The following is a 21493-nucleotide window of genomic DNA, read 5'->3' on the forward strand; positions in this document are numbered from 1 at the left end:
GCGGTCCACCGCAGCAATCCATCTCCCAGGGGTCTAGTGTATTGTGAGACTGGGATAGACTCCTGCGCTCTGGCTGATACCGACAATAAGCCTGTACTACTTACTTAGTTATTCTCAAATTGAAACATTTACACAGGTTAATACTTTGGGGGGGAAATAATTAATAAAAAACAGTGAGTTGTCACTTCTACTCTGCCTCTGATTTGCTTACCCACTGACTGCTTACAGACTTCATATCACCTTGCCTCAATGAAGTGAAGCCTCATGGAAATGTCCTTATGCATTATGATTATGCAACATATCGTTGAGTAGTGCTAGCCACTCCAAGGACTGACTTTGTGTGTGTTTGTCTGTCCGTCCATCCCTTCCGTCTGTATGAGCACAGATAATATGATGAACTCTTGTTTCCTCATCTTATCAGCTTTGATTGATTGAATACTTTATTTAGAAAGACATGGTAAAAGTACATGGAAGAACAATTCACAATACAAGGTCCTCTAAACTGTATCGCTCATAAAAAGCACTTGGCTTATTTAAAATGAGATCCCTGTGCACTCAAATCATGATGACATACAAATATACACTACTATGCAGAACGTCATACAATCAGCTTACTGGTATGAAAAACAAGAAATATGTACGATAGACAGTTTTAGGAGAAGGAGGAGGGGGGGGGTAGGTTAAGGCTTTGACAGGGGCCACTTTGGAATTGCAGCCTCCTGAAGGTGATTCTTTAGGGCAGTTTTGAAAGTGAGTAGGGTTTTACACTCCTTTGGGTAGGGCATTCCACATTTTTGTTGAATAGCATGAGAAAGAGTTCATTCCCTTGTTTGTGCCAAATCTGGGTTGAACATGATCAGTGGAGCTGCCTCTGGTGTTGACGGTGGCCAGGTTGTCACATTTAACTTGCCAGTTCTTTATAAAACAATGGCACCTTTTACTCTCTCAAATAAATAGTTCGCATTAAACTCAACAATAAAAATATCAATTGCACAATAAAGTGCAGGGTGCGTAATTGAGAATAAATTGAATCAGTACTGCAAACGACTACGCCACCTTTTTGTAAAGAGGTAAGGTCCTCTATAACACTTCTTTTTCTTTTCAGGCTATTCACAGGTTCGAGTTTACCCAGGTAAGTGTAAAACACTATTAAATGAGAACAACACTTTGCAAATATCCCTTGAGAGAACTGGACAGAAACAGGTTTGTATAAAAGTTAAGTTAACTTTATTGTCCCTAATACAAAGGCGTCTATGCCATAAAACCAATCAACAAAAACAAACATAAAAATAACACTATACTAATAAAAACCCTCCGCTAACTAAAATACAAATACAACAGGTCACTTCCAACAATAAAGGCAAAATCACAGGGCTTGTGCAAATTTAGCAAATAAATATAGCAATCAAGTGTCTACTACTACTGGAACAGTAAAGTGACAGGTGCTAATTTAAAGTGCTATATACATCACGGTTCTAGTGCAAGAGGTGGGAATGTGCATATATGGGGCGTAATGGAAGGGGTTAGGCCAGGAATCTCTGTCTCTTCTTTTCTTCGTCTAAGACCGTGGTTTTATAAAGGTAAGCGTTGCATAGAGGGGCACTTACTCGCGAGCCAGACAGATGTCTGGCTGTGAGTGTGTTGAGCGCGCAACGCTTATCGCCACTGGCCGTCTCCTCTGCTCCTTGGTTCTCGTCTCTCTTCTCCTCCCCGACTCTTTTCGTCTGTCGCTGCGGCTTCTTGTCACTGGGAAGCGGACACGTCTCAGCTCACCGTCCGCTGCTTGTGGCTGGCGTGTTCGCGATGTTACTTATTCTCCACCTCTGCTCCGTGGCTTCTCCTCTCTGCTACACAACCTGCTCCTCGGCTGTCACTGTCACACTGCCCTCTGTGCCTGTCTTTTCCTGTGTTCCATTCAAGTGGCCCGCGCTCACTTTTGTACAACCGAGACCACACCCTACTCCGCTCTCATTTGTTCTCCATTACGTCATGTCTGTTGACTTGACCGTGTGACACGGGCGTGACCTCCAACAGCCAGTCACAGGGTTCATTGTCAAGTGGCTTGGGGACCGGGGAAAACTGGCTTGGGGACCGTGACGGGACGGTAATCTGTAATATATTATCAAACATCTAACAACAATATGAACTATAGTGTTAACAGAGTGACAATGACATATCACATGAGTCATTGTGAAACAATTATGATTCATGGTCACACACTATTTCAGTAATATAATTAATTTGATTATATCTTATTGTATTTATTTCATTTTATTTGAATGCAGGGTCATTCAAATGAGTCCATATACAAACACATGTGTTGAATTAACTCTGGAAAAACTTGAAGAACAAAAGGCACTGGATTAAGTAAGCTTGGCTGTCCAGGCTAACTTCACAGCTAAATTGCCATGGTAACTAAGGTAGGCTTGCTTCAATTCTCTTTCGTGGAATCGGGTCATGGCTAAACTTAGCCAGGGTGAACTGGCTAAACTAATCTTCAAGATAATTCAGCTTTCATGGAACCGATTCAGCCCTAATCCTGGCTAAATTAAGCCAGGATAGGGGTTAAAGCCAGGCTTTAGCTCTAATTCACCTTTCGAGGAATAGGGCCCAGGCCCATAGCAAGTTGCCGTACTCTGTCCTCAACCCTGAGCCATCCAACCCTAGCAAAGTGAGCAGGGGTTAGATGGGTTGTATGATTGAGGCCAAGAATTAGCCTTACCAGTTTGTTTTGGGATGTCTGGAGCCTTGTTTTTAAGGTGGTGTTGTGATACGAGAAGCATGCATAGTCAAATTGAACATCCTGGACAAATATCTTTCCACTGCAACAGTATTATGTCGACTTGCAAGTAAAGTTGCAAAGGCCAAGGTAATATCGTTTTCTGCTGGTGTCGCACCAAATACAGCCACAAGGGCATGTACATTAGTTTAAAATTATTTCAGACATCATTTCAAAGATAATTTTAAAACAGGACCAAAACATGAAAAAGTGTTGCAGGGGAATCTGTCTTATTAATTAATTTCTTATTATACCAAGAAATCTATGTGAAAGTATTCCAATAGATTTTAATAAGCTGAATTGATTGGTCTTAGGCTCTGTATTATACTTTGGACGTACAGTACAATGGTGGAATGCAAAAATGATCGAGGACGTTTGAAATAATCGTAATATTGATTTGAATCTATATCGCCTGGTTTCCTGTCATGTAACATGACATAGGAAAGTATGGACCAGAACTATCCAATCAGGCCAAGGTGTTCGGTAAGGCTTATGGCAGTGTTTCCCAAGCATAGGGTCGTGATCTCCTTGGGGTCACAGACAGTTTCTTTGGGTCCCAACAAAGTAAATATAACAATTTAATGTTTTGCTTCTTGTCAAAGACAAGCAGAAACACTTGGTATGTATGCATATTGCTCAGCCTCTGATTGGACAACGGACCAAGGTGGAACAGCCACATAGATTTATGTCTTTTGATGAGACTTTGATTCCATGACACATCACACCACACAATGTCCTGTGTTAGTGTGCTGTGCCCGGAGTCAAAGCAGTTTTCAGTTAGTTGAATTGAGTGCTCAACTGAAAAACTGATTTTGGTTGTAATGACAATACTAATGCTTAGAGATGTGCAGAGTGCAAGACACTGGCAGGGTTTTCGTAGTTAAGCTTCAAAAACACATTAATTCACACATAATTTTGGTGGAGTGGGCCTTTAACTCTTAAAATCCAGACTTCTTCTCTGAAAATAGCAGATGTACAAGCTCTGCTATTTTTGGTGGGCTACGTGACACGATGTGCAGTGATACTAATTTATGTCAAGGTAGAACCCAAACACAGGAACTCAAAACTCAGAAAACAGATAAAACTAGAAGTAGCCTTTACTGATATTAAACAAACATGACATAGATATATAACATTCTTTAACACAACATATATAACACTCTTTAACACAACATATATAACACTTTTTAACACAATATAAATAATACATAATCTCAACACAACTCAAACCTATCCCTAGACAACAGTACTTGACAAACACGGCAGTGACCAAAAAATATCACTTTACAGCATGTAAATATGTATATATTATTGCATACACAGTGCTTCACAGAGAATTAAAACACATAAGATTTAAAAAAAAAAAGATGCACATGACAGAGCAAAACAAATGACAACAAATGCAGTAAGACACAATAGGTTAAAACATTTGGGGAATAAAGGCAGATTTAAAACTCTTTAACACAACATACATAATCTTAACACAAACCAAACCCTGACATAGACCAAGTTCGCAAAACTTCAGGCCGCGAGCCCCCAAAATAATCATATCTGAACTGGGGACCCCCACCCTGACAAGCACTTGGAATTGGAGTTGAGGAATTACATTTTGACTCGGTTCAACAGGTAAATCTTGTGAAAAAACGCCTTGCAGTGCGACGTATTGTGAGCTTGTAGATTGGCTATTTTCACAATGTTTGCCTCTTTCTTATGCAATATTTGACAATTTGGCCAATTTGGTATTAAAAAGGTCTTACGTCATTAAATTGTAACTTTAGAAATGTGCAGATACCCTGTATACATTTATACTGTATGTTGGTTTGTTTACTGTTGAGTGAGAAAACAATGTTGGAAATTTAGCTAATCACCTGGGGACCCCCCAAAATAATTTGGGGACCCACTGCCCTAGACAACAGATCCCTGACAAACACGACAGTGACCAAAAATATTGCTTTACAGCATGTATGTATGTATATGATATTATTGCATACACACAGAGTCTTATACTATAATAGTGGCATAAAATGTACACATTTCATAATGGGGATGGACATTTAGTAACCAACTTCTTGATCACTATCTTTAAAAAAAACAAAAAAAAAAATTGATTCAAGGCATGAATGAAGCTTGTTGTGCTTCTTGCTCACTTTTGTAAAAAAAAGAAGAAAAAAGCAATAAAATAATAATTTAACCACTTATTTTTAGAAGGGATTAAGAAAACCAACCAGGGGACAAGGCAAAAAGGTAAAGGAGAAGCATATGACTCATAGCTCTGAGAATCTCGACAGGTGAGTCATCTATTTAAGAACTTTCAACTTGGCAGCACAATTGTATTTATTTTACATTTTCAAAAGTTCTCCGATTTTCAAGAATAGCAAAAATAGAAGATCTATAAGCTTACAACACTTCACAAGGTGTTGTTAGCTTGTAGAGGTGAAGCATTGAGCTCCAGATTTTTTCTTTACAGCTGAGTTCAATTGAGTTGATAATTTACACATCTGATTTTGCTTAAGCTAACTAATGTTTAACCAATACTTTTCCCCCATTTATTGTGTGGGTGGGGCTTAGCAGGATATTATTTAAGGTTGAGACCAGGTGCTCATTATTCATTTTCACTTCTGCAAGGGTGTGCATCTGTGACAGTAAGTTCTTTCTTTTACAATTAAGGTGATCATTTATGTTGGTATGTTTGAGTTGTTCCCATCAAGATCTATTGTTTTCTGTTCCTTTTAGAAAACACAAACACACACACACACACACACACACACCCCATGACTGTAGAGTAAATAGAATACTTTCTATTCTGAATAATAGCAGACCTACAAGCTCACACCGCGACGCTTCCACACCGCGTTCTGAGCTTGTAGGTCTGCTATTTTTGACACTAAATGAATCAGGCTTTAGTTACCTATATTATAGTTCCTCCTATATTAAATGCTTATTTTTAAATGTTTTAGGGTGAATCCAAAACAGACAAAATTCACAAACACACATCCAAAAAGGTTAAGACTCGTTGCTGCATAGATCCACTCTACATTTGGGACCCCTAGCCCCCCTTCGCCATATGAAAGGAAGAGTATGTCTCGTGTGGAGTGTGTGTTTAGGCCAACCCATTTTCTGGCCAGCTGGACAGTTCTATTTGTCATGTCTCTCAGTCACACACCTACAGTACTTGGATAGTAGGAATAGACCCATATGCATGTGCGTGTGTGTGAGCATGTCTCACATCAATGTGTGTTCTCTGTCTTTGTGTGTGTTGGAGTTAACTGGGTATTTTGGTGTGTGGAGTGAGAGTATGTGTGTGTGCATGCATGCATGGAAGCATTTTGTGTGTAAAATGGATTTATGTCACTTTGCGTTACTAGCACTAGCAACATTATTTTTGGGTTCTTTTTTGCATCTGCTGTACGCATGTATATACTGTATGTCAGGGATCTTCAATGTTTTTCAGCCCAAGGACCCCCTAGCTTAGAGAGAGATGAAGCAGGGACCCCCTCTTTATTGTATAAAATTGTGTTTCAGATAATTTTTTTTTTAAACTTGGTCTTTTTCCCCTCTACACCTATACCTCTTTGCCAAAAATAGCCGACCTACAAGCTCACTGCGAGGCGTTGGGAGCTTGTAGATCTGCTATTTTCGGCTAATGTCCCCCTCAGAAACAGAATTCTAGGGTTCAAGTGGTTAATGTAAAAAATAAATCTCACAAAGATTTGTCGGCCCCCCTGTAGTTACTCTGAGGACCCCCCCAGGGGTCCCGGACCCCTGTTGAAGAGGTGAAGGAATGTGTTTGTTTGTTTGTAAGCTTATAGATCAGCTATTTCTGCTATTCTTAATATGTCAATAATGTATTTGTATATCTAAATTATTTTTCATATCTGTGCAATTCGTGATTGTCAACTTAAAATTGTAATCTTGACAGGGGCCTTTGGTCCATATGGAGCACTCACTGGAGCACTGGTGTTGTCCATATGCCTGACGGTGGGATATGCTGGTGCTGTTGGATGGTACTGGTGTAAGAGGAAGTTGGTGAGTGAATTCAATAAAAATCAAATCAAATCAAACAGATCCGTCTTGATCACATGACTATAGAGATCATGTGTACCGCTATAAAAGACAAAATCTGTAGGAGTCAAGCTCCAGGCCTTTTCAAGCCCGCTCCCATGTACTGTCCATTAGATTTTAAATTCTAAAAAAGAAAATAGTCCAAGTACAACAGATCCTGTCCTCTTACAAAACCCATGTCAATCTCAAGAACTCTTGAAACTACTTCATGTCAATGTATTCACTACCATGCAACAACTCACGTCACACAAGAGAATTCACACTGGAGAGAAGCCATACTCCTGTGACCAATGTGAGAAAAGCTTCACTACCATGCAACACCTCACGTCACACAAGAGAATTCACACTGGAGAGAAGCTATACTCCTGTGACCAATGTGGGAAAAGATTCACTCAAATTTCTCACCTCAGGTCACAAGAGAATTCACACTGGAGAGAAGCCTTACTGCTGTGAGACGTGTGGAAAATTTCCAATAGCGCTGTCCAGCTGAGGCCTGTCACCTCCACTGATTGGGCCCTGAATACCATCTTCAAGGCTCAGTTGGGGGAGAAACTGGAGGAGACACATTTTAAAGAGGCAACAGAAACATGGGGCTGTCCAAGATAGGTGACTCTCATTATATATATATATATAGTATAACTTATCAAAAAATAGAATTAAATGGGGTAATAGAAGTAAATTGCCTAAAAATTGTACCTAAGGCCGCTGGCCTTGCGGTCCTGGCACCTAGGCTCATATGCAGCCTGACAGCATGTCGTGGGTTCGAGTCCCATACCCAATGACCTTTGCTGCGTCTCTCTCTCCCTCCTTCCTGTCAGTCTTCACTTGAACTATCAATAAAAGGCAGAAAAAGCCAAAAACAAATCTTTTAAAAAGGTGCTTAAGCACAGTCCTTCAGTGAATGTACTGTACTGAGTTACTTTCCACCTCTGTGTGTACACACACACACACACACACACACCTCTACCTATCTACCTATATCAGCTACTGTAACAGCTAGTCCATATTCACACGTCGGCCATTTTGGAATTTAACATTGCGTTGCTGTGGCAACTGGGGTGGCATTTCATTGATGTAATGGCAATATGGCCGCCGTGTGAATATGGTCTATTGACTTCAAGTTACCTGTTTATCACCTGTACTGAATAGTAGTTTTAGGATTTGTTCTCATTTTCCTAATTTATTGTTTGTTTTTATCTACAGGCATATGTGGTTTGACCATTAATCTATTGTTTCTTTGTTTTTGTCTCCAGAACTGGCTGGTTTTGCCATAGAGGTCGATGAACATGATCAGACCTTCAACCTACATTCTTCCACAGTGTGTTTATGGCCTACCGCTCAAATCCCGATCGGTGCCCGATTTGCAGACCTGGTGAACCATGCAGGGGCTCGGTATGTAACTCCCACAAAACAGGATTTAGATGATGTCATTATGCATTCAAAACAGTGGGCTAATGATTCATTTAGGATGTGCACCCAATGTTAAAAAGTTAATATGGTGAACTTAATCACTACAGGGCTAGTGGATTGGATCGCAACAGCAGCTTTGGAGGACGGAACAGCCTGTTTGGCAGTCTTGGAGCGTCAGGGAAAAAGGACCCCAATACACATATTGCAAGTATAGTTTAAAGATCTAAGACTGTATACCCCCCCTTTTTTTGTTTGTTTGGCATACAGACAGTATTTCCAATTAAGGGAATACCTCATCCCTGTAAAAGTTCAGTCTTTCTGTCCATGAACATATATTTAGTTTGATGGAAGACCTATGTTGCTGTAGCATGTACACTGCCACTGTTGAATATAGAATTGATACTAGACACAAGATTCTGTTCGTAGCACAATAAAATGGCTGTGGTTGTAGCACGTGTCTGATGTCTAATTATTGTCAGACTAATAACATCAAACACACAGGCTGTTATTGTCTCCGCCAGGCCGAAAGACATGGTTCTATGGCTATTGACTTCAAGTTACCTGTTGTAATTCCCTGATTATCACCTGAACTGAATATTAGTTTTAGGATTTGTTATCCTTTTCCTAATCTATTGTTTGTTTTTATAATCTACAGAAATGTGTGGTTTGACCATTAATCTATTGTTTCTTTGTTTTTATCTCCAAACATGGCAGTGGAACACAATGGTTTTATAATAAACGTTGCGGAACGCAATTGGGTGGCTGGCACCCGAAGCAGTCGCTACTCAACCTGGACTCAACCTGTTTGGGGTCCGGAGCGGATCACGACCCTGATTGCCCATACATTGGCCGCATGCCCTGTGTTGATCGCCATGCCGGCGGGCTATAGAACGGTGAGGGGAGGTTAAATACATTTTAACAAAAAATGTCAGGAAAAACGTGTGTATCATACACTATGTTAAATGAAATCCATCTATCCTCTTCACAGCATGTCTTCACTGGACATATGGGATCTGGTCCCCAGCCGGCGGGCGCACCCCCGGCCCCGTTGGGGCACATCACCCTGATCTACAGTCCGACTAATCCAAATAACCAACAACTGGTGAACCTGGTACCAGCAGACGGAGCTCTATTTGTCACAATACTCCGTATATACCCATAATCAATGATTATGGTGATATACGGAGTATTGTGACAATCAACAATACTCCACTACAAACAGTGTTCGACCCACCTGGTCATGCCGTTCCCCACGTCGTGCCGATCTACACTCCCATGAACCCAAACTACGAAGCACTGGTCAACCTTGTACCACCCAATGGACTTGGGTGCCCGATTTGCAGACCTGGTGAACCATGCAGGGGCTCGGTATGTAACTCCCACAAAACAGGATTTAGAAGATGTCATTATGCATTCAAAACAGTGGGCTAATGATTCATTTAGGATGTGCACCCAATGTTAAAAAGTTAATATGGTGAACTTAATCACTACAGGGCTAGTGGATTGGATCGCAACAGCAGCTTTGGAGGACGGAACAGCCTGTTTGGCAGTCTTGGAGCGTCTGGGAAAAAGGACCCCAATACACATATTGCATGTATAGTTTAAAGATCTAAGACTGTATACCCCCCCCCCCCCCCCTTTTTTTTGTTTGTTTGGCATACAGACAGTATTTCCAATTAAGGGAATACCTCATCCCTGTAAAAGTTCAGTCTTTCTGTCCATGAACATATATTTAGTTTGTTGGAAGACCTATGTTGCTGTAGCATGTACACTGCCACTGTTGAATATAGAATTGATACTAGACACAAGATTCTGTTCGTAGCACAATAAAATGGCTGTGGTAGTAGCACGTGTCTGATGTCTAATTATTGTCAGACTAATAACATCAAACACACAGGCTGTTATTGTCTCCGCCAGGCCGAAAGACATGGTTCTATGGCTATTGACTTCAAGTTACCTGTTGTAATTCCCTGATTATCACCTGAACTGAATATTAGTTTTAGGATTTGTTATCCTTTTCCTAATCTATTGTTTTTATAATCTACAGAAATGTGTGGTTTGACCATTAATCTATTGTTTCTTTGTTTTTATCTCCAAACATGGCAGTGGCAAACAATGGTTTTATAATAAACGTTGAGGAACGCAATTGGGTGGCTGACACCCGAAGCAGTCGCGACTCAACCTGTTTGGGGTCCGGAGCGGATCACGACCCTGATTGCCCATACATTGGCCGCATGCCCTGTGTTGATCGCCATGCCGGCGGGCTATAGAACGGTGAGGGGAGGTTAAATACATTTTAACAAAAAATGTCAGGAAAAACGTGTGTATCATACACCATGTTAAATGAAATCCATCTATCCTCTTCACAGCATGTCTTCACTGGACATATGGGATCTGGTCCCCAGCCGGCGGGCGCACCCCCGGCCCCGTTGGGGCACATCACCCTGATCTACAGTCCGACTAATCCAAATAACCAACAACTGGTGAACCTGGTACCAGCGGACGGAGCTCTATTTGTCACAATACTCTGTATATACCCATAATCAATGATTATGGTGATATACGGAGTATTGTGACAATCAACAATACTCCACTACAAACAGTGTTTGACCCACCTGGTCATGCCGTAGGCTACACACACACACATAGATCTTTAAACTACATGAGAGGAAGACCTCCTTCTTTGGTGCTCGGTATGTAACTCCCACAAAACAGGATTTAGAAGATGTCATTATGCATTCAAAACAGTGGGCTAATGATTAATTTAGGATGTGCACCCAATGTTAAAAAGTTAATATGGTGAACTTAATCACTACAGGGCTAGTGGATTGGATCGCAACAGCAGCTTTGGAGGACGGAACAGCCTGTTTGGCAGTCTTGGAGCGTCTGGGAAAAAGGACCCCAATACACATATTGCATGTATAGTTTAAAGATCTAAGACTGTATACCCCCCCCCCCCCCCTTTTTTTGTTTGTTTGGCATACAGACAGTATTTCCAATTAAGGGAATACCTCATCCCTGTAAAAGTTCAGTCTTTCTGTCCATGAACATATATTTAGTTTGATGGAAGACCTATGTTGCTGTAGCATGTACACTGCCACTGTTGAATATAGAATTGATACTAGACACAAGATTCTGTTCGTAGCACAATAAAATGGCTGTGGTTGTAGCACGTGTCTGATGTCTAATTATTGTCAGACTAATAACATCAAACACACAGGCTGTTATTGTCTCCGCCAGGCCAAAAGACATGGTTCTATGGCTATTGACTTCAAGTTACCTGTTGTAATTCCCTGATTATCACCTGAACTGAATATTAGTTTTAGGATTTGTTATCCTTTTCCTAATCTATTGTTTGTTTTTATAATCTACAGAAATGTGTGGTTTGACCATTAATCTATTGTTTCTTTGTTTTTATCTCCAAACATGGCAGTGGAACACAATGGTTTTATAATAAACGTTGAGGAACGCAATTGGGTGGCTGGCACCCGAAGCAGTCGCTACTCAACCTGGACTCAACCTGTTTGGGGTCCGGAGCGGATCACGACCCTGATTGCCCATACATTGGCCGCATGCCCTGTGTTGATCGCCATGCCGGCGGGCTATAGAACGGTGAGGGGAGGTTAAATACATTTTAACAAAAAATGTCAGGAAAAACGTGTGTATCATACACTATGTTAAATGAAATCCATCTATCCTCTTCACAGCATGTCTTCACTGGACATATGGGATCTGGTCCCCAGCCGGCGGGCGCACCCCCGGCCCCGTTGGGGCACATCACCCTGATCTACAGTCCGACTAATCCAAATAACCAACAACTGAACCTGGTACCAGCGGACGGAGCTCTATTTGTCACAATACTCCGTATATACCCATAATCAATGATTATGGTGATATACGGAGTATTGTGACAATCAACAATACTCCACTACAAACAGTGTTCGACCCACCTGGTCATGCCGTTCCCCACGTCGTGCCGATCTACACTCCCATGAACCCAAACTACGAAGCACTGGTCAACCTTGTACCACCCAATGGACTTGGGTGCCCGATTTGCAGACCTGGTGAACCATGCAGGGGCTCGGTATGTAACTCCCACAAAACAGGATTTAGAAGATGTCATTATGCATTCAAAACAGTGGGCTAATGATTCATTTAGGATGTGCACCCAATGTTAAAAAGTTAATATGGTGAACTTAATCACTACAGGGCTAGTGGATTGGATCGCAACAGCAGCTTTGGAGGACGGAACAGCCTGTTTGGCAGTCTTGGAGCGTCTGGGAAAAAGGACCCCAATACACATATTGCATGTATAGTTTAAAGATCTAAGACTGGGGCACATCACCCTGATCTACAGTCCGACAAATCCAAATAACCAACAACTGGTGAACCTGGTACCAGCGGACGGAGCTCTATTTGTCACAATACTCCGTATATACCCATAATCAATGATTATGGTGATATACGGAGTATTGTGACAATCAACAATACTCCACTACAAACAGTGTTCGACCCACCTGGTCATGCCGTACCCCACGTCGTGCCGATCTAACCCAAACTACGAAGCACTGGTCAACCTTGTACCACCCAATGGACTTCTAATGGTCACAATACTCTGTGTATCACTATAATCAAAGATTATGGTGATATACAGAGTATTGTGATACACACACACACTTTTTTCCCCACACACGATTTGCTTGATAACACAAGATAAGGGTGGAGTTCCAGAATAACTAAGTACAGTACTTCAGTGAATGTACTGAGTTACTTTCCATGTTTAATGAACATAATTGGTTTGATGACACACACAGTGAACAGCACTTTTTTTGGCTGACAGCTACTATCCCTCCCGGTGCCCGGGTGACCACCATGCTCGCCCAGGCATGGGTGCAGTGCCCCCAGGTGATCGTAATGGGTGCTATTACAGAGGTGAGGGGAGGTTAAATACATTTTAAGAAAAAATGTCAGGCAAAACGTGTGTATCATACACTATGTTAAATTAAATCCATCTATCCTCTTAACAGGGTGTCTCCAGGGGACATTATTATCATGTGGGTGCGGGACCCGCCCCCCAGTTGATTTTCGTCCAACCCAGCGCAGTTCCGCAATTCCAGATCAACCAGCTACTTCAGTCCATGTAAGCAGGAAATCCGCTGATTCACACCTCTATCACCATAGAGCGTACTGGATAAAATACAGTCTTAGATCTTTAAACTATACACGCAATACACATATTGCGTGTATAGTTTAAAGATGGTCTAAAGACTGTATACCCCCCCCCCCACACACACACACAGTATGTGGTTTGACCATTAATCTATTGTTTTTGTTTTTATCTCCAGAATGCCTGGTTTTCGAATCCACGTTGAAGAATACGGTTTAATGGCAAACTCTTACTCATGGTGTGATTGGGATATAGTTCACATTCCGCCCGCTGCCACATGTGTAGACCTGTTGGTCTATGCAGGGAACCAGTGCCCCCAAATCCTTTTGGGCAATGTGTGGAGAGAGGTGAGGGGAGGTTAAATACATTTTAACAAAAATTATCAGGCAAAACGTGTGTATCATACACTATGTTAAATGAAATCTATCCTCTTCACAGAATCTGTACAGGGGATTTAATCAAGTTCCTGGGGTTAACGCGGTGGGTTAAGACCACCCTTGGTATTTGGCAAACGCACCCATATTGATCTACACCACCAACCCCTTGAATCTGCTACCGAACCACCTGATTCACCCGTATCTGAGCAACAACCCGGGTGCTATGAATAACCTCACAATAGAGCGTTTTTTCCACACACACACACACACACACACACACACACACACACACATTTGATTACAATATTTTTTGATTAAAAATATTTTTGTATTCTTTTTTTATGGGGGGGGCTAGTGAAAGTTGCATAAGTTCTTACTGTAATGGTGTGTGTGATATGAAATGTGAGTTTACAATAATCACAGTAATCCTTAATCATATTCCATCATATTCAAAGGCTTTTGCAGAGAAATTAGACTTTCAAATTAGAGCACTGCAGAGGGCAGGTGTGTGCGTCTGTTTCCAGCTGATGCTCGTTGACGCTCGTTAATGTTATAGGCATCAGAGGCAATTATGCTTTTGCACTGTCAAATAGGCCAACATCTAATCTAAGATTAGTGGGACTCATTCAAATGACCACCAGTGAGTCCCGGAACTCACTTAATTGAAAACCTAACATCATCACTGTATACATATTAGATGTATTAGATATTTATTAGATATTACATTGATATTATAGCTATTTTATTTGATTAGATATGTGATGTTGTTACCTGACAATTAGTTGACTTTTGGTGAAAAGATATGGTACCGCATATGTCGGTATCGGTTGATATCGGAAATTAAGAGTTGGACAATATCGGATATTGGCAAAAAAAGTCAATATCGAATATCCCTAACAATACGTTTATTATTTTTAAATTGAAGGACCTGCTAAAAGTCACATTAAGACTGGTCATTTTACATGTCTGTTTTTATTATGACTATAGAAGTTTTCTGAAGTCTGAACCATTAAAATCAGTTACTTGAAAAGTGTGCTGTCAGGTTTTGCACAAAAGCAATTTTAATAAAATTACTATTGGCACATGATTCATATAGTAGTAGTGGTTTCTGTTTATGACTATGAAATGGGTCTGAAAGATTTTGATTGAAACGTTGTTTAATACAAATAGTTCCAATGGCATCTAAATGTACACATGTGGTTGTAAGTATATGCTTATCGGTGCTGCAAGGATGAGGGGGTACCTGGAAAAAAATCTCCCCTCCAAGGGGTACCTGGGTCAAATGAATGAAAAGATATTGTGATAGGAAACCCCATCATTTGTATTATTTGTATTGTAAAAAAAAAATCAAAATTATCCACATTTTACACTTTTAGATTTTTGTTTTGGTCCATTTTGTGTGGACAGAATGCCTGATTTGGTTTTGAACTTAACTTTGACCATGGATGTACAGTACGAGTGTGACGATACAACAAGTTTCTCTGTAGCTTCAGTGTGAAACTTAGTGATTGAGATTGGCAATGTTTGAGGCTTTTATATTCATGCTAGATTTTGATAATAGAATGTTTTGGATGTTTTTAAAGCATTTCCTGTCATGTTCATTGACTGAAGCATAGATAGCCATATGCCTGTAGTCTTACCTGTTATTCTGATCTATTATGAGAAGTCTGTTTGAATGGATGTCTATATGTGCTGTCTTTAAATTGCATTTAGGATGCGTAATTGCGTATCTGTTGTTGGTTGTCAACACATCCCTTGTCCACTGTGCAATGTATTGACCATATTCACACAGCGGCCATTTTATTCTTACATCATACACACATACTGCCCTAAAGATACACCTTCAGGAGGCTGCAATTCGAAAATGGCCCCTGTCTAAGTCTTAACCTACCCCCCCCTACCCCCCCCCTCCTTCATTTTCCTCTTTTGTATATATATATATTTTTCTCTCTTCATACCTTTATGCATGTCTGTTTTTCTCATTGGACAGGCACCACCATCTTCAGATGGCTCTCAGCAGGAACATCCTCCGGCCCCTGCGATGAGCAGCCAGGAGGACGACGAGAGCTCTGAGAAGGAGGGTTCGTTAGCCAACCCTGAGGTGAGCACCCACGAAGAGGGCACTGACATGGTCTTTGTCACTCAGGTGTATGAGAGTTATGAGTTCCCTGTGTAGCAATGCCACATATGTTTTAAAAAGATATATTGTAACACTCCTAGCTTTTCACAGCAGAAGATCTAAGTTGCTCTCATATCACTTTAGGGTACAGGTTCTAATTGGTTAATATGTATAACTTTGACAGGTAAAGGAGGCAATGCGGACCCGGAAGCTCGCACTCCGGCAAAAAGCCAAGCTCCTGAACAAGCACCTGGAAAAGACGAAAGGCACCCGAACACCGCCACCCAAAGCCCCTACACCCCCCCATTACTCCACCTGGAGCATCGGGAGTGGGCGAGGCAATATCATGCGCCATATACAATTGTCTGATAGCATGAGTAAGTATTTGTTTGTAACATGACATAACTATCTGAGATTGCTGTTCCAAGCTTAAACCCTATTGACATATGTGATATTACAGCAAAGTACCTCGAGGAATACCGAGCGCAATTGGTGGGCCTGGACACCTCGCGTTCAACGTCCCAAAACACCACTTCCCAGATAAGCCGACTGAAGGGCTTCCTTCAGTATATGGCACATTCCCAAACCCGCATAACTGAGTGGAAGTTCCTCGACAACAAGAACAGAATCAGAACGTGAGTATTATTGATCCATCAGGAGGTTTACTTGTTTACGTGTGTGTGTGTGTGTCTGTGAGAGAGAGAGATGAATACATGCAAAAACAAACACAAATTTTCCCTCTCCTCAACAGGTGGGTTTTCAGCCATCTAGCAAAAACGTTCAAAGAGACTCCGAACACAATGGAGCATTACATCCTGAATGTACGGAGCTTCTTCAAACATATGAGGAACATCCCGCCCCAAAACTGCCATCTGAGTGTTCCCCGACTCAACGGACTCGTCAGTTATATGGACAGCTTGATAAAATCCAACAGAAAGGCGAAAGCAGTGAGGAAGCACGAGGTCAAGTGTCAGAAGAAGCAACGGCTGCACAGCAAGGACGACCTCAAGAGGGCAATGGTAAAGAGCAGGGAGGCAATTCCCAAGCTGCTGGGTAAGTCAGTTTCCAACTTGACAGTTATTCTCATCATCACAGGGGATGCATTCAACAATCATTCATGTGGCGTTCTGTGCTTCTGCTTACAGCATCCATGGAGGACGAAACGACAGACACCGGGTATACTGTACACAAGAAGGCCCATTTGCACGGTTACCTTAACATCTACTGGGCCTGTCTTTTTGGCCATCGATTTGGAGTCCATGCCAACATGACCGACGTGGACGTCAAACGGGCAGCGGAGACGGGCGACGACGAGAAGGGATACATTGTGCAAGTAAGTACTATTCAGTAACACTGTAGAGCTACAAGAGTCAATGCTAAAAAGACAGTGTTGCAAAAGCACTCTGTCTTTTTGGCATCACTATCCTTTTATTATCATTGTCCTTTTGGCATCAGTGTCCTTTTGGCACTGTCCTTTTGGACATTACTGTCTTTCTGACACTGTCTTTTTGGCATCACTGCCTTAGCATTGCTTTTAGCATTCTAAGTCCTGTCTGCTTTCTCTCCCTGTGCTCTTTGCCCTCTCTCCATCTGTCTGTCATAATAGGTGATTGAGCACAAGATGGTACAGAAGTACGGTCCTGCAGAAATCTAGTACTCATGGCTAACGCTAAAAGGACATCGTCAAAAAGACATTCATTGCAATTTGGCAATGAAATTTTAATGCAGTGTTTGCTGTTGTTTCAGGAAAAGAAGAGGGAGAGGGTGGCACCAGATCCGGCAAAGTGTTCCGTCCCCGGATGTCCAAGCAAAAAGTATTATGCGGACCTTAAAACCCACTTTCACGGGGTCCACAAAATACAAAACCCAGTGGAAACACTAATCTTCACCAAACTGGCCAGGGGCCATGTCAATATTGAGAAGTGGGCCTGCCCGGTGAAGTCCTGTGCCCACAAACCGGGCGCCAAACTTAAGAGGCACATCAGGGGAACCCACGCCAAACGGTCCCCCGATCCCAAGCGCCAGGAGCAAATTGCGAACTCCCTAATCCATATTGCACAATGGCGAGAGGCCAAGCGGCTTTTTGCGGAGCTGCGGGCCTCGAACCCTGCTATTCCCATCACTACCAACGTTGATTTGGATGAAGACATCCCGGAGCGGGCCGAGGAGTCCGAAGAGGAGGCCGGAACATCAAAAAGAGCTCCATCTTCCAGAGCCCCAAAGGCACAGCCCCCCTCCTATGCCTCCGACTCGAAGGAAGGCGCAGAGAAGGCCACAGCCCCACAGCCCCCCTCCTGTGCCTCCTGCAGGCACCTCAAAAAACTATTAGTTGAGGAGACGAGAGAAAAGCTTAAATACAAGAATTTGTTTTTGGCAGCTTCAGCCAACATGAGGCGGGAGGAAGAGGTCTGTATTCACAAAGCTGATTGTATGACATTCTGTATAGTAGTGTGTATATCTGTCTGCCTCTTATATGTCATCATGATTTGACATTAACATTGCGTTGCTGTGGCAACTGGGGTGGCATTTCATTGATTTAATGGCAATATGGCCGCCGTGTGAATATGGTCTATTGACTTCAAGTTACCTGTTGTAGTTCCCTGATTATCACCTGTACTGAATAGTAGTTTTAGGATTTGTTATCATTTTCCTAATTTATTGTTTGTTTTTATCTACAGGCATATGTGGTTTGACCATTAATCTATTGTTTCTTTGTTTTTGTCTCCAGAACTGGCTGGTTTTGCCATAGAGGTCAATGAACATGATCAGACCTTCAACCTACATTCTTCCACAGTGTGTTTATGGCCTACCGCTCAAATCCCGATCGGTGCCCGATTTGCAGACCTGGTGAACCATGCAGGGGCGCAGTGCCCCCAAATTCTGGTGGGAAATGTGTGGCTGCAGGTGAGGGGAGGTTAAATACATTTTAAAGGAGAATTCCGGACATTTTAAGTGTTATCTTTACCTGGCAACTTGGTGTTGCCAGGTTGAGAAACAAGCAACCAGTGTTAAATCGTTCGGCATTAACGGTAGCCTCTCAGGAACTTTCAGCGCATGTTTGACTATCATGAGACTGCAGTGCCTGCGGCTTTGGCTTCATTAATAATTTTGACCTTTTCTGGAAAGTCCCATCACTCTATCGTGACTTAGTGCACCCCAACGATAATGGCAAAAGAATCCTGGCCAGAAACATCACCCACCACCTCTCAACTGAATGACGGCAGTCAAATCCTACCCCCCCCCCCATAACCAGTCCCCCAGCTTACACAACTCAGATTCCCGTTTTAATTTCTCTTAGACTCTCAGCTACCAATGCACCACAGCCAATCACTAGAAGAGCAAACCTCAGCAATATCACCCCACTCACTCCAGCCCACCAGCCAACCTCACCCTCGGACCCCTTGGGTCCTAGGACCATTAAAATAGTCTTACTCAACGCCCGCTCCATCACTCATTCTTCATTCATCCTAAATGACTATTTCACAGCCAATAGCCTAGACATTTTTTGCATAACGGAAACATGGCAAATGTCAGAGGAGTACGCATCACTTATAGAACTGTGCCCACCACATTGCTCATTCACCTGTGTCTCCAGGCCATCGGAGTTGGTCTGGCACTCGTTTACAGAGACTGTTTTAATTCCAGGGTGGTGAGCGCTGGCTCCTATAGCTCTTTTGAACTTTTAATCACTAAAGTAGGACGCACAAATCCATTTTATTGTATTTTAATTTATCGCCCCCCGGTTTTAGCAGCTCTTTTTTTTCTGATTTCAGCGACCTTTTAACCTGCATAATTAAGTTTCATCTTGCTTCGGGATTTTAATTACCATGTAAATAAGAGCACAGACAGCGCTGCAGTCAATTTTCTTAGTATCACGGCATCTTTTAATCTTGTCCAACATGTATCGGGTCCCACTCATAACAAGGGTAACACTCTTGACCTTGTTTTTAGCTTTGGTTTAACCGTGGACAACATTGTTGCTGAGGACATGGCCACAACAGACCAAGTCATTAGTTTTTAATATATCTTTTAATCCTGATAGTGTGGTCGGAACGCGAGTCAAACGCTCGCACATGATAAATGCCCAGTCAGCGGAGAAATTCTCCGCTGCTTTTAACACTTCACTAGTAGTACCGCCTCCTCTTAATGAAAACAGACATCGATGTTTTAGTCCACTCTTTTAATTCACTGTGCTCAGATATTTTAGATGCAGTCGCCCCTTTTAAATCATGCACTGTCCGCACTTTAAACAAAACTCATGTTGTTAGTCATGAATGAAAACATTCATGACTAACAACATGAAGCAAGAGGAGGCAGACAAACCATCCTCACACACCTCTGGACCAGTGGCCTGTTCTAGTCCTCTAGTTGGGCGGGCAGGGCTCTGGAGCTAGTTAATGGCACCTTCGATCCTGTTCTACGATACCTTTTCTGGCGCTTGCGCTTATTTTGGGTGAAATGTCCTGGCTGACACATTGTCACGCTCTTTTTCTGATTGCTGAATGACCTCATGTTGCACTCCCGGTATTCGCCATCATAGGGTGGGGGTGTTGCGTGTGGCCATGACATGTACTGTATCATTCACTCAATCACTGACTCAATTATTCACTAAACCCCACTGTCTCTCCTCTCACTCAGGCTGGCACACCTGCAGCTGATCAGTGATTGCTGCCGCCCCAATCAAGGCACTATAAAGCCAGCCAGCTTCAGTCCCTCTGGAGACACAGACCCAGCAACAACTCAGTTCCTACACCCCTACTTTGTTCTGGCTAAAAGCCTTTTCTTTAAGTTAGTTTGTTAACTTTAGTTTGGCCTGGAGATGGCCGGCAGTTCCCTGTTTTCGTTTACTTTTTAGTTTAGTAGTGCTATTTTGTTAGGTAGGGAGGGGGGAGCAGCTTCGGCGTCCCTATAGGGGGTGGCCTGGTCCCCCCTCCATTCTATTTAGTTTGCCGGCATCTCCAGGCCTCCTTTTGGTTCATTCATTCAGTTTGGTAAAGTATTTCTCATATTGTTGGTTTCCTCATTTCCACTGTGGGAAGTAATAAAGAACATTTAAACTAGCTCTGCCACTTGGGATGCCACTGTGACTTCAAGAGGAGGCTGCAGGGGCGCTAAATAGGCCCGCTTTGACCTGTATCTAATTCGTTTTTTTTGTTGTGTATATGTACATGTATATAATTATTTTTTATTATTTTACTTTTTTAATAAAGATGACAACCTTTTAACCAAAAAAAAAAAACATTCGCTGTCTACGGCGAGAGTGTAGAAGTGTCGAGCGACGGTGGAAGTCGTCGAACCTCGAGGTCCACCTGTTACATCTCAAAACACTTTTAATTCTATGGTCAAGGCTGCAAGAGCTGCCTATTTTGCCAAATTAATCACCTCCAGCAAAAGAAACCCCAAAGTACTTTTTGACACAATTAACACCATTGTCTGTCCATCACACGACCCTCCTGTATTTTCTATAATTGACTGCAATAACTTCCTCACGTTTTTTGTAAACAAGGTTGTCAGCATCAGAGCAGGCATTACCCCTTCAACTTCCACCCCCCAGTTAGGCCCTAACCACCAGTCTATCT

This window comes from Gymnoscopelus braueri (assembly GCF_963280865.1).
Source record: "Gymnoscopelus braueri genome assembly, chromosome: 23".
Classification (NCBI taxonomy): Eukaryota; Metazoa; Chordata; class Actinopteri; order Myctophiformes; family Myctophidae; genus Gymnoscopelus; species Gymnoscopelus braueri.